Below are 15,447 nucleotides of genomic sequence, written 5' to 3'. Positions count from 1 at the left end.
TTGCCTCTGACTCTCCCTATGCTATTTTGTGATTTTAAAAAAAAAGATCAAAGTTGTCAGGATCAAAATGGAGTCCCTTGTGTAAACCCTAAGCAAAGAAGTGAAATCTAAATGGGAGGTCATGAAGAAAAAAATTCTATCACATGGCAGGAACTGTCACAAATCCTTCCAGAAACACAAGCTTCCATGGAAACCAGCTCAACCTTGTATAAAAAGTGCTTCTACAAGGACATCTGCTCAGCTGCTGGTTGGACTGATGTCATTTGTATTATTAATCATTGTGGCCAGAGGTGATTGATTCAAAATATCTGATGCAATATTTTTTTTTACTTTTATTTCAAAACCTTCCCCGAGCCTCGACCTCATTGAATATACATACCCACAGTTTATTAAGATCCCATATTGACACTGCCATATCCTGCAATTCCTTTTACAGTGCTATTTTAAAAATATAATTATTCTCTGGAGATTCTCCATCTAGATATTTTATTCACCCATAAATCTGTCTCTTTTTCTTTCTTTACCCAACTTATGGCCTTCTTGCTATTGTGCAGACACACCTCAATCGAGATGAAGAAATAGCTCCTTCCTCATCTGGGTTTAGTGATGTGTGTCTGGAAGTGTGTGCTCAGAGGCAGAGAATTATGATTTAGTCTTCTCTTGTGTGTCTATGATGGTTAGTTTTTTTTTTAAAGGGGAAAGCGTAGCATAGTTAATCAATTTTATATATATATATTTTATAATGAACTTAATTTCACATATCAGCCACAGATTCCCCTATCTTCCCTCCTCCCACCCCCACAGCCCTCCCCCCAATCCACCCCCATTCCCACCTCCTCCAAGGCAAGTTCTCCCCTGGGGAGTCAGCCCGGCTTGGTAGACTCAGCCTAGGCAGGTCCATTCCCCTCCTCCCTACATCAAGGCTGAGCAAAGAGTCCCAGCATAGGCCCCAGGCTCCAAAAAACCAGCCCATGCACCAAGGAGAACGGGGAGGGAGATAATGATGAATGAAGACCCCAGGGGAATAGGAAGAAGCAGAGTGCTAGAGAGGTCTCCAGAAATCCACAAAGATGGTTAGTTTTAACTGTTAACATGACATGACCTAGAAGCACACAGGAAGATAATCTCAATGAGGGCCTTTTCTAGATCAGGTAAGCCTGTGGGCATGTTTGTAGGGGAATTGTCTTACGTTAATTGGTGTGGGAAGTCATAGCCGGTTCTGGGTAGCACCAGCTATTACTCAGGGGTTCCTGAAACTATACAAAACTAGAGAAACTAAACTAAGCACAAGCAAGCAAATACACTCATAGGCATGTATTTCTTTCTGCTCTTGATATGACCATTTGCTTCAAGTGCTTGTTGCCTTAGCTTCTCTGCAATATAATGTCACCTGAAATAGTAAGCTGATATCAACCCCATTTTCTTCTTGTCAGGATATTTTACCACAGCAACAGAAATTGTATTTCTTATATATATTAGTGATTAACTCCAAGTCATCAATGATGCATTGGTATAGCATTAAGAAATGAAAGCACTCCCCACAGGATCTGAATTTTCTACTTCATGCTCCATATGTCTTCTATCTTCTGTCTATAGTATTAGTCTGAATGTGACTGCCTGAAGGCTATTTTGTGAATCTGTCGCTCTGTCTTTGTGTGTCTGTAGTGTGACTGTCTGTATTTATCTGTCTGTTGTATGGGCTTTATGTGTTTAACAAAGGCTTTGACCTGCATTTATTGAACAGCACAGAAAGCATCACATGGGGAAGGAATGGGATACTTTACAGAAATCTTTAAGAGGGTTTTACAAGGGATTAGTCACTGATTACACCTGACCCATATAACAAACATTATTTTTTATCAACTGATATCCATAAATGGCTGTTTTCAACTTTTAATGTAAGTTTTAGGAAATTGCTTTCAATATCTGTATTTGCCGCTTTCATCAAATGATATACATGCATACATATGTATTCTTGTTCAGGAACATGAGAGAGTACATAATTTAAGAATATTACAGCAATCCATTATCTTACGTTTTTAAGGTTGATTACTGGGAAATGCACTGCAAGTAAGGTTGATTGCTTCAATGTTCTCTTAAGGGCAGGTTAAACAAACAGTTTGAGTGCACAGTAGGAGAGCAGTCTTAAGTGACCTCAAGGGTATTATTAAGTCTGGCTGTGAGATCCAGAAAATGTTCCTGTCTCTTAGAATCTAAGAGAGATTTTTTAGAACATTTCATCACCATAGTTTCTCTTTTTGTTGTTTTATTAAAGAAGAAGCATGTCCATGGAGGTGGCCATTATGAAGAGCTTGTCTAATCATGGTGTACTGTAGCGACAGCCTGAATCAGCCTCACCTCTTGTTGGTCCTTTAGAAAAATTGGCAAAGGAATGGTAGGATGAGACAGACAAACAGAATGGCTATTCCTGTAAATGACCACATATTAAGACTTAATCTTGAAAACAAATTGGAGGAACTGAAGCAGTTAGATACTTCTTGCAGTCTAGACAAAAATATATTTTTGTACTTGTTCTCTGAGTTCCTTAATTTGGAGAGAATGTTGTTTATATAAGGTAGAAATATCTTGTTCTAAAGGGGAAACTAAACACCATTGTAAGGTCTTTGTAAATGTTATTCTATCTTTAGTGTAGTTATCAGGGAATGGAGTGACACACATACAGTGAAAACCTGTGTCATGTTGAAGTTGCTAGCAGAGCCAAAGGGCTTCTTGATATTCTCCATGCCCCATGACAGCAATTTCAAGTGCATCTAATATCTTAGGGATTTGTTGGTCAATATGAGTTTGTTCTTGTAATTTGTTAGTGATGCTTTGAAGATAGGCATTGACATGTGCTGTGGTGTGGACAAACTGAGCTAAGGCTACTGCTGCCATGGCAGGGGTAACTGTAGCAGTTATAGCAGCTACAATAATAATCTCAATGAATCTTTTTGTAGATATATGTTCCAGGGCATAGTAAAGCTCTTTTAAAGTAGGTACCCCATGCCATGGATAGGTGAGTTAAACAGGAATCCAGGAATCGACTTGTTTAAGAATAAAGTCAGAAGATAAAATCACATACTAATGAGAAGTTTGGTAAATGGGTTAAAAATTAGAAGCAGTTTAATGCAGTAAAATGTCCTTCTTTTGTTGTCTTCTGTTGCCCATTCATTCTGTTGGAGTCCAGAGAAAGCTTGTAGGAGAAAGCACAGATGTGGGGCCTTAGCTCCAATTTATGAAGATAACAGGACCAAATATTGTCTAGGTCCTTGAGGGGGTTTATATAAAACCATGAGTTTGGATGTTACCTAGAGATTGATGAAGGCAACTTGGACTGAAAAGAGACAGACATCTCCAGAAAGAGAAACAGTTGTTTTAATCAGAAAAACTGAAGGGCCACAGTCTCTTTGTGGATGTGGAGAATGAGCACAGGTGTTTCTGGGCCATGGGTATTTATATGATGGGAAAGGGGGAACTTTGGGGATGGAAGATTCCATCTGCAGGTCAGTTACACCGCAGTCTAGAAATGATAGATGCCACTCAAAGAGATATATTGATCCTCTTATCTGAGGCTTCCCTCAATTTAACAGCCCAGGTGTTATCCTGAAGTCAACTTTGCTGTCTATAGCTTCTCAGGCCACCTGAGTCTTTTAGGTTGCTAACCCTTCAGATAAACTTTCTGCTTTCTTGTGATTTTTTTTTCTTTTTTTTGCAAATATCAGGATAATCTTGAGGGAAAGTCATTTTTAAAATTTAAGGTATACATTGCTTTGGTAAGATGCTCCTGAGCTGTTATTTCCTTATTCTACCAGCCCCCCTTTTTGTTTATGTATTTGATTTTTAGTAATAAGTGAAAATGTTCAATTATGGCTTGTCCTTGGCAGTTGTAGGGAACATAGGGGAGGGCAGCCCCTTGGAATTGGTACAGGACGCACCCAGACACCAAGTTCTAAGCACAAAGGAGATTTGTTACCCCAGAGGGACAAGTGATAGGGGGAGGGCTGCCTCTGGATTTGGCAAAGGCAGACAGCAGGCAGTAGCAGAAGCAGGTGTTTTGATTTTTGTGATTGTTTTTGTTTTTGCAGGAGTGGGTTTTTAAGAGGTAAAGGAGGAGTCTGTGCTAGGGTGATCTGGTAAATCCTGATTGAACAAATCAAATAATGAATTTTGATTGTTGGACCTTGGTGTTTTGTCTCAGGAATGGGTCAGTGGCCATATATGGGAATAGGCCTTGGAGGCTAGCTTTCTCAGGATGTAATCTAAAGATTTTTAGCAAGGGATGGAGAAGAGTAAAGGGTAAAATCTGTCAGTGCCATGGCTTGCTCCAGCCCTTCATGGAATGTCATGAATTTCCCAAAGTTGAGAAAAGGAGATAAATGTTTTAAATATATCAGCAGAACCATTGTCTGTGTTGACCTGTTTCAGGACTCCCATTACAAAGAAAGCAGTCAGTCAGTGTCTGCAAACAGCTTGAGTAGGCTCATGTGTTTGAGCTGCAGCACAGATAACCCATGAGAAGTTATCAACACTGTAGACAAAACTATAAACAGTCTTAGTAATAAGAAACACAGAGCCAAATAGAGAGGAAATAGCCGAAGAGATCAGAGCAATAGCCATGACTAGCTTTAGCTTACCACCAGCAGTAGCTTCCCGAGAGAGAGAGAGAGAGAGAGAGAGAGAGAGAGAGAGAGAGAGAGAGAGAGAGAGAGAGAGCTCTTTCTGCCTAACCTGTGCTTTTATTGTTTCCCTGTTCTGCCCTGTCTTTGGCTTTAAGCCCAGCCATATGACTTCCTTGTCACTGCCTGTCTATACAGACCTCCAGGTCTCTATGGTTGGTACTGGGATTAAAGGCTCATCTCACCACGCTTGGCTGTGTCCTGGACCACACAGAGACTCTGCCTGCCATGTGATCAGATTAAGGGCGTGGGCTACCACCACCACCTGACTGCTGTTCTTGGCTCACTATAACCTCTGATCTCCAGGCAAATGTTTTATTAACATATAAATAAAAACACTTTTCAGCACAAATAAAATATCACCATACAACACAAACATGAATGCATTTAAGATGACCAAAGGAGATTTAATTTTTCTGAGCCTTTAGCTTTGATAATTGATTATTTTTAAAGCTTTATTAGCCAGTATTTATAAACTGTGACCAAGTGCAGATGAATAATATATGAGAACTCCATTGAGTTAAGTGGAGGTTTATCATCAATATGTTTAACTTTGAGTATGTTTTAATATCTTAGGTACCATCTCTAAGACCCACCTTTTGCATGACTTAAGTTACTTTCTCAGACCCTCACAACAGGCATTCTATTTTCTCTTTCCACTCTGGAAACCTGTGACCATTTTAATCTTCATCACAACTTATATAAACCTTTTATCTTTCTTTTTCATTCAGACATATCCATACATCTTAACCTTCTTTATAAACTTGCATAATAAACCTTTTTCCTTTTTTCATTATAACCTTTATATATAATTATTAAAAATCTTTCCATTTTTATACCCATTTAACCTTTTATTTACTGCTTTTCCACCCTTAATGCCATGAAACATAGGTGATTGATTACTGAGAATAGTAACCAAAAAAGCAAGTCTTTTAAAATTATCTTTAGAGCATAAAGGGGGTAGTAAACAGCAATTTTTAAATCAGTAACAACAGCATGGTAAATTGGAGCTGGGTTTCCCAATGAAACCTGTTTGTGAGTTTACCTATCACAGTAGAAAGCCTGTCAGCTCTAGGGAAAGGCAAGACCTGACTTTTGCATTTGAAACATTTAGAGAACTAGTCAGAATTTGTATTTTCATAAGTCAATGAAAGAAATAAGATGCTAGCAACCTCTTTATTATCTGTCTTTTTATAGCTTGCCATAGGAGATTAATAAACTTGAAAAGGATGTAAAGGGTTTTGTCTGTTAGTGGAAGAAGTGTGTCTTAAGATCAAGGACTTTTATTTATTTACTTACTTACTTTAAACCCTTGTGGCAGAGACTATGGGCATGTTGGGAGGTTGCATTAACTTGTTTCTTAATCAACTGAGGGCTGGAATGTTTGAGAGAGTCAGTTTTGAAGCTTTCTTCTTCTTCTTCTTCTTCTTCTTCTTCTTCTTCTTCTTCTTCTTCTTCTTCTTCTTCTTCTTCTTCTTCTTCTTCTTCTCCTCCTCCTCCTCCTCCTCCTCCTCCTCCCCCTCCTCCTCCTCCCTCTCCCCCTTCCCTTCCCCTTCTTCCCCTGCCTGTTCCCCTTCTTCTTCTCTTCCTTCTCCTTTTCTTTCTCCTCCTCCTCTTCCTCCTCCTTTCTCTTCCTCCTCAAATACGTTTAGTTTTCTATTTATTCCTTTTTCTTTACTCTCGCATACAATATATCCTGACTGCAGCCTCCACTCCTCCCAGTCCTGTGCTCCCCTTTCCATCCCCTAACCCCCAGATCCATCTGAAGCTTTCTTATTTAAGAGATTCAGGTAATTACATTTTCTTTCAAAACTCTCAAATTTATATCATCGGCAAGCAACATATGCATCCTTTGTATCTAAAGTCATTGTAAAGCCAGAATGTTTTTAAGGTGAAATTAGATATTTTAGCTGTGGCTGGACTGGGTAGGCAGCCTTGAGGGTTGGGGGTAGGGCTGATAGAGGCCAGCTGGCTGCTGTGGTAGCAGGTGGTAGGACTGCTAAATTTTTTGATGAAGATAGGGCCTGAGACAAAGAGACCCCACAGGTACTGTGCATGCGTGATGGGGCCAAAGTTGAATGTTTATAAGCTTGTTTTCACGTTATATTATTTTCAGTTCTTTGAGTAAAGTCCTTAACTGCTGTGCCTGCATATGAGATAGAGGAGACAAAGAATTTCCCAAATGAAAACAGAGAAAGCAAAGTGAAAAGACAGCACTGTGCACCTTAGGGAAAATCACCACATTCCTTCCTTATGACTGAAGTTGAAGTAGAATCAAATTAGACTTGACAAAGAAAGAGAAACAATGAGAGAGAAACAATGAGTCTACTGAGCTAGTTCCAAGACAGCCAGAGCTACACTGAGAAACCCTGCCAAAACAATGAAACGAAAGAGCTAGCTCTGAGGGGAGCTTTCAGGACACAGGCCTCCTGCTCCTGAGATAGATTTACAGGTTCATCTGTCCTGAGATGTCTGAATTTTCTCTTTCTTCAGTATATCTCCACCAGGCAGAGGAGGTGGGAGCTCCTAGGCTACTGTGGTTGCTTTTGGTGACTGAGATATCCAAAATTCATATGCCCAAACAAGGGTGGTATGTGGGTATTTCAATAAGAAGTTTTCCCAATATGCTCAACTGCTCAAAAATGCTTCAATTAAGACATTAAAGGTCCTCACACAAGGCAGCAAAATGTGTTGATTATATGCAGCAATGATTAAACTCTGAATTACCAGCATTGCCCATTGTACATCCAAGTGTCCTTCCACAGTGTATTGTAGAGGTAGAAAGAGCACAGGCTTCTGCTTTTTCATTCCTAGGTGGCATTTCTAGAAAGCAGGAAAGTGCACATGGAAGGGAGCAGTGACTGACATAATTTGTGATGTCTATAAAGAGTCTGCAATACTTTGAATTTCTGTGTGTGTACCAGTCCACATGTGTACATGTGAAGCCAAAGGACAACCTTGGCTGTTATTCCTGAGGTGTCATCCGTGTGTGTGTGTGTGTGTGTGTGTGTGTGTGTGTGTGACTGAGTATGAGCATGTGTGCCACAGTACATGTGTGGAGGTTAGAGGAGAATCTTTGGTGATCTGCCTTCATCTTTTTACCTTGTTGGTACAGAGCAGCAAAGAGACTTCTCTGGCCTTCTGGGGATCTGAACTGAGGTCACCATAGTTGCACAATAATTCCTTTTACTCACTGGGCTATCTCCTCAGCTCCCTCCTTGTTTTTTGAGACAAAGTCTATCACTCTCATAGAGCCTGCAAAATAACAGGCTAGTCAGTGAGCCCCAGGGGTCTGCTAGTCTCAGAGATCTCTCAATGGTGGAGATTACAAAAAAAAAGGCCTGGCTTTTTAAATGCCTAGCTATCATTTCTAGAAAGTTTGGGATCAAATCCAAGTCTTCTTCCTTGCAGGGCAAGCATTTGACCAACTGGAAAATCTCCACAGCTCTGGAATGTGAAATCATTTGACTAGGGAATCTAAGGTGAGTGGTCTGAGTTGATTCTTGGTTAATACTTGAATGACAAAAGAAAATACAAGAGGCACCTCAACCACTTATTCTGGATTTGAAATCTAACAGTCATAAATCCTTTCCACCTTAAACGCTAAGATATGAATTGTTCTTACAATCATTTAATATAGGACAGAATGGGGTTTATATTCTTCCTACATTATGGAAATTCCTACCTGTTCCTACATACTCAGAGTTGAAGGCTGTACTTGGCTCTCATGAATGTGTCCTTCTTGTGACCTTTTGACTCATTCAGGCTTGAGTAAAGCACAGTTACATTGTAGTATAGACTGTATTTTCAATTGCTCATCAATGTACAATAGAGTTTATGCATTTCCTTCCTAAAAGATTTTATGTCTATAAATGACACTACTTAGAATTCACTCACTAGGATTCTTGTTGTCGATTCTATTAAACACCAGAAAACAACTCTGCAGTTGAGAAATCAATACCACTTTAATTCTCCCTTTCTTACAAGAAAGTCATATTTTGTATAAAACACATTTCCTGGAACATAACTACCACATACTTCTTCTTTAAGACATTTATGTCAGAGAGAAATTGATACTTTAGTAAAAGAACCTGTTTGAGGATAAGACAGAACAATTATTTTCTTGGGTGGATTAAATTGGAGAATGATAACATCTTCCCCAATGTGCAGTTAATCTAATTTTCTAAGCTCCATTATTTTAGGTTGTTGTATCACATGCATTCTAAGAAAAAGATACATGCTTAAAGGGTACTATTATAATATATTATTTTATATTTCTTATTGAAATTCCCCTGTTTGAATCTTGGAATCATAACATCAGGACTTATTTTGGGCAAGAACACTCTCTCTAATGGATATGTACTTTTAAAGAATCAATAAATGGAATTTTCTGGTGGAAACAAATCTATAAAATAGAGATCTACTTTTATTTGACATCCCAAATAAGTGTCTATTAAAGTGTATTGCAATATAACTCTCCTGCAAATCAAGTATTTCAGCACTATTTTGTTGCATTATAAACCACCCCAAACTTGGTGGTTTACAAAACAGTATTTGTTTGTTCTCATGTAGGTTGAATGGGCTCACTTGGGTGGTTCTTCTGCTTTCAATAATGTTGGCTGTGGTATAAGTTACTTTGGGTTCTTATTGTTCTACTCTAAGATGGCTTTCTTATATGGTCACCAGTGAATTCTGGAACCCCAGTTCTGGTAGTCAGCTGAGATGCTTTATCTCTTCCAAAGGCCAAGTAGAATTCTCATTGCATGGCAAGTTGATACCTATGTCTATGTGGAGCAGGACTCTCTTACAACTGAGCACAATAACTCCAAAAGACCATATATTTTGATTATGTTGAATTTTTGCATTATTTTGATTGACAGAAGTATAATAACCTAACATGGACTATGGTCCTACAATTCTCGCCCCAATATCATCGATGATAATTATAGCTACTCTAGTTTGGATGCCTTTATCCCTGAAAAAGTTGTTTATATGTTTTATTGTATAATCACTTCTTGTGGTAGCTCAATCTTATTTACAAATGATGTAAGAGAACATTGAAGTTCATTGAAATCGTTCTCTGGAAAGTAAAACAAACAAATTAAGAAACAATAGATACTAGAACCTCCCCCCCCCCCACACACAGGCATGTGTGTCATCAAAATCTAGAAAAGAGGGTCTGAGTATTTTCATAAAAAAAAGTAATGATAAAATTAGTGTGTGTGTGTGTGTGTGTGTGTGTGTGTGTGTGTAACTCGCCAAGTAGGTTAGGCTGACTGACCAGCGATCCTCATGGAGATTGGCTGGTCTCTTCCTACCAAGCACTAATATTACAAGCATGAATCACCACACCCAGCTTTTTTTTTTTTAATGTGAATGCTGTGGCTCAAACTTAGGCCCTCATGTTTGCGAGGCCAGCACTTTACTAATTTAACTATTACTGTAGCCCAAGAAATGGTAAATGTGTGAGGTTGCAGATATATTTAACCTGATTCAAACATTATTCAACAAATGCACACATCAAAGCACTCCATTATTACATTCAAAATTTTTTATTTTTATTTTTATTCAATCATTCATTCATTCATTTATTTTATTTTTTTGTTTTTCGAGACAGGGTTTCTCCATGTAGTTTTGGTGCCTGTCCTGGAACTTGCTCTGTAGACCAGGCTGGCCTTGAACTCACAGAGATCCACCTGCCTCTGCCTCCTGAGTGCTGGGATTAAAAGTGTGCACCACTGCCACCCAGCTCAATTTTGTTTTTAGGTGTTAATTTATTTATTTTATTTTATTTTATTTTATTTTTTATTTTTGTTTTTCGAGACAGGGTTTCTCTGTGTAGCTTTGTGCCTTTCCTGGAACTCGTTTTGTAGACCAGGCTGGCCTTGAACTCACAGAGATCTGCCTGCCTCTGTCTCTCGAGTGCTTGGATTATAGGTGTAAGCCACCACTGCCCGACAGGGTGTCAATTTAAAAATATTTTTGAAGATATTTTGAAGGGCTTGTGTAGGCAACCAGAGCTGTAGAGAATTAATGAGTGCATTTGCTTGTAGTTTCTAGAAGACAGTGCTTCACAGATGTCCTCTTTGACCTGTGAATCTTTCATCCCCTTCATTCTCTCAGCCTTGGGAGAAGGTGACCTGATATTAAAGACCAGATTCTTAAGTCTCTAATGGGTGCATCACAGAATCAATAGGAAGCTAACTACCACTAATGAGAGAGGTTTCCCACTCTCTAAAGCACAAAGAATTCCAGTGTGAATTGTTTTTTGAAAATTTTATTATTTTATGTTTGTGGGTATTTTTATTTTTATGTGTATGTATGCCTTGTGTCATGTGTGTGAAGGGCTCATGGAGGCCAGAAGAGGATATCCACTGGGACTAGAAGAATGTAAATGAGCAGAGAATAGTGATGTTTCTAAGGTACTTTGGAATTTTTCTTTTTTTGAACAGGGTTTAATCTGTGTATCCCTGGCTATCCTGGAACTCACTCTGTAGACCAGACTGGCCTCAAACTCACAGAGATCCAACTGCTTCTACTTCCAGAGTACTAGGATTAAAGGTGTGTGCTATAACTGCCTTGACACTTTTTCACCAAATTATTGAATATCCAGTCAGAAGCTACAGAAAATCAGTGGCCAGACATTTTTTTATATGATGCCTGACCAAAAATATGGGAAGAAATACTGATTGAAAGCTATCCTTGGTAATATTATCTTTGACTCGGAAGAACAATCTTTAGAAAAAAAATGTCTTATTAATAACAGTCTCATTTGTACAAAATTGTCACTGGATTATTTGTACAATCCCTCTGCAATTCTGCACTTTCTGGCTCCATTAAAAGAGTACTCCCCCCCCCCCCCGAAGTCTAATGTCTCTAACATATGAGTTAATTTGATATTTTATCTGTATTTTTTGTTATTTCACAAAGACATGAAAACAATCTTGATATGACAGTATTGAGTACATTTCCACACACTTTATCATCTGCAGTTGTATTTATGTGAAGAAATGAATTGCATCCCCGAGTACAGTCTTGTGAGGTACATATATGGACAGACACCAAAGCTTCTGGGTGTGGAGTTGAGGCTGCTACCTCTTTAAATGGTATTTTCTTTCAGACAAGGTTCTCTCTGAATGCTAATAAGGAAGTATCTGGAACCACTGAGCAACTCTACTCCATTTATATGGCTTACTACATTTATTGAATTGTGTATGTTGAACCATCTCTGCATTTCAAGGATAAAGCCAGTGTGGTCATGGTGGATAATCTTTTTGATTATGTTAATCCCAAAGATTTGAGGAGAAAGACCACTGACCCAAATCATCATGGCCAAATTAAGTAAAGCAAGTTCTCTCTCTCTCTCTCTCTCTCTCTCAAAGATTTATTTAGTTATTATGTATACAGTGTTCTGTCTGCATATATTCCTGCAGGCCAGAAGAGGGCACCAGATCTCATTATAGATGGTTGTGAGCCATCATGTGGTTGCTGGGAATTGAACTCAGGACCTCTGGAAGAGCAGTTAGTGCTCTTAACCTCTGAGCCATCTCTCCACCCCCCTAAAGCAAGTTTTTTAAATTATTGTACACAGGCAGTCTCTCCCTAAAAGTGAAGTTCAAGATATTAGATGCATTGAATGCAAGGAAGACAAGGTTTTTATAACTTCAGGGTAGGGGGTTTTCAAATGGGAGATCTGTCAAATAAGCAGGATTACAGGAGCAGAACATAAGCATAACAAATTAGTCATAACAACCTGTTGAAACAAAGACATGATTGCAAGGGGGTTGTAACAGGGTAGTCAAAACAACAGATAATCTTAACAAGGTAGTCATAACAATATTTTGAAACAAAGGTAGGGTTGTAAGATGATTATAGTAACTTTTTGAAACAAAAGTATGGTTGCCATTTCCTAGAACAGGCAGTACAGAACCATTTATAGTTAAGGTTACAGGTGGGGCACAGCCCCATCCTTGAGAAACAGAGGCTTAATCATAAACTTTGTTTTGATTAAACATAAAGCATAAACATAAACATAAACAAATCATATATTGTTCACCAGGGATATTAGCTTGTAGTTTTCTTTCTTTTCTTTTTACTGTGTCTTTAACTGGTTTTGGTATTACAGTGATACTGGCTCCATAGAAGAAGTTTGTGCGTTTTCCTTCCGTTTCTTTCTCTTTTTATTTTCTTGAATAGTTTAAGAAGGTCTGTCTGTAGATCTCTTTTGAATACCTGGTAGAATTCTGCTGTGAATATATCTGATCTTAGACTTTTTTTTTTATTTGCAACGTCTTTTAAAAATTTTTTTGGTTTTTTTGAGACAGGGTTTCTCAGTGTAGTTTTGGTTCCAGTCTAAATGTCTGTAGATCTGGATATTGCTCTGTAGACCAGGCTGGCCTCGAACTCACAGACATCCATCTGGCTCTGTCTCCCAAGGGCTGGGATTAAAGAAGTGTGTCACCACTGCCCGGGTGGAAGGCTTTTTAATACTATTTCAGTTTCCTCCTTTGTTTTAGGTCTGTTTAGGTTGTTGACTTCTTGGTTTAATTTCAGTGGTTTGTCTGAATCTAGAATTTTATACATTTATTTCATGTTTTCCAGCTTAAGGAAGTACAGAATTTTAAAATTCCCCCTTATAATAATCAGAATTTCTTTGGTATCTGTTGTATTGTTTCCCTGTTCATTTTTATTTCTGTTAATTTGCATCCCCTCTTTCTTCTGACTATTTGGACAAAGCTCTGTCCATCTTGTTTATCTTCTCAAATAACTAGCACTTAGATTCATTTATTCTTTCCATTATTTTCTTTGTTTCTATTTCATTGATTTTTGCTCTGAATTTTGTTGTTTCTTGCCATCAAGTGGTTTTGAATTTGATTTGTTCTTGTTTTTTCAGCTTTTTGAGTTGCACTATCAAGCCATTTATTTGTACTGCTAGTGATTTTTTTAATGTAGACACTTAGAGATATAAATTTTCCACATTACTTTCAATGTATCTCAGAGAATTTGTGCTTTCATTTGGTTCGAGGAAGTTTTTAATTTTTTCTTGATTTTTCTTTGACCCATCCACCATTTAGTAATGAGTTGTTTAATATCAATGAGTTTGTGTCTTTACTAGTGATTTTCATGCTGTAAACTTTGATTGCTTTATGGTCAGATAGGATACAAGGGGTTTCAATCATTTTGAATTCACATAGTTGCTTTGTGTCCCAGCGTGTCATCTATTTTTGAGAAGCTTCCATGTGTTGCTGAGTAGAATGTGTATTCTTCACTGTTTGGGTAGAATCTTCTATAAATATTTGTTAATTTTATTTGCTATAGTATGCCAATTAACTCTGATGTTTCTATATTTTTTCTGATGTTCTGTCTATTATAGAAAGAGGGATATGACAATTCCCTACTAGTAATGAATTGATGTTAATCTGTGTCTTTAAATACATTAGCACATTTTTAATGAAATCAGGTGCCCCAGAGTTTGGTATGTATATGTTTAGGATAGTAATGTCTTCTTGGTTAATTGTTCACTTAATTAGAATGGAATTCAATATTTGAAGTCTATTTTGTCAGATATTAGGAGAGTGATACTTGTTTACTTCCTGGTCTCATTTTATTAGAATACTTTTGTCTATCCTTTTAATCTAAGGCAGTGCCTATCTTTAAAAATATGTTTCTTATAGACATCAGAAAGCTTTTGTTTTTGATTCACTTCGCCTCATTCTTTTGATTTGGAAATTGAAGCATTGATATTTAAGGTTATCATTGAACTGTGTGTGTTTATTGTGTTATTGATTTTTGGTGAATTGGATTTTTTGTGTTTTCAGTAGTAGTTTGTATTTTAATAGTTATGGTTTTGTATTTTTTTCCCACAGTCTATCTGTTATGCTCATTCCTCTCTTCTGCTCAAAATAATGCTTCCTATGTTTTCTTTATTATTTGTTTGATTGATACAGATTTTTTTAAGGCTGTTATTGTGGGAAGTTTTACTTTCTTCTTCAATTATATCAGATAATCTTGTTGAGTATATTAGTCTAAGTTGACCATCATAGTCTCTTAGGACTTGAAATGTACTGCTCCAGGCTCTTCTGGCTTTCAAAGTTTCTGTTGAGAATTCGACTGTTATTCTGATAGGCTTTTCTTTATATGTGAATTGAGCTTTTTTATTCTGTAGTTTTCAAAAGTATTTCTTTGTTCTGTAGACTTAGTATTTTAGCTATGATATGTCATGGAGACTTTCTTTTCTGGTCTTGTCTATTTGGTATTCTGTGCACTTCTTGTGTCCAAGGGGGTGCGTCTTCCTTTAGTTTGGGGGAACTTCTATGATCTTATTGAAGATTTGGTCTATGCTATTGACTATGGTTTCTTTTTCATCTGTTCCTATAATTTGAAGGTTTGGTTTTCTTTGTTTCTTTTTTCAAGATATTACATATTTCCTGCACATTTCTTTCCTGTGTTTAAAAAAATTGTCATGTTCTTTGCTTACTTGGCCTAAATCATGTTTTATCTTTTATTTTATTTCATTTTACTTAAATATTTATTTATTTATTTATTATGTATACAGTGTTCTGCCTGATTTTGGTGCCAAAATGGTAGAGGCATTGTTATGGGAAGGTTTAGGCAAGAGATAAAAGGAAAACACAACTTGGGGCGTGGGATGGGGGTGTTCATTGGTATTGTGCTTACTGAGCAAACTTGAGATTACAAATTGAAATTCCTAGCACACATGTTAATTAAAAAGCAAGGCATGGCAATGCACATCTGTAATTTCTGCTCTGGT

The sequence above is a fragment of the Onychomys torridus genome, chromosome X (assembly GCF_903995425.1).
Source record: "Onychomys torridus chromosome X, mOncTor1.1, whole genome shotgun sequence".
Taxonomy (NCBI): Eukaryota; Metazoa; Chordata; class Mammalia; order Rodentia; family Cricetidae; genus Onychomys; species Onychomys torridus.
Note: the sequence above shows the minus strand (reverse complement) of the source record.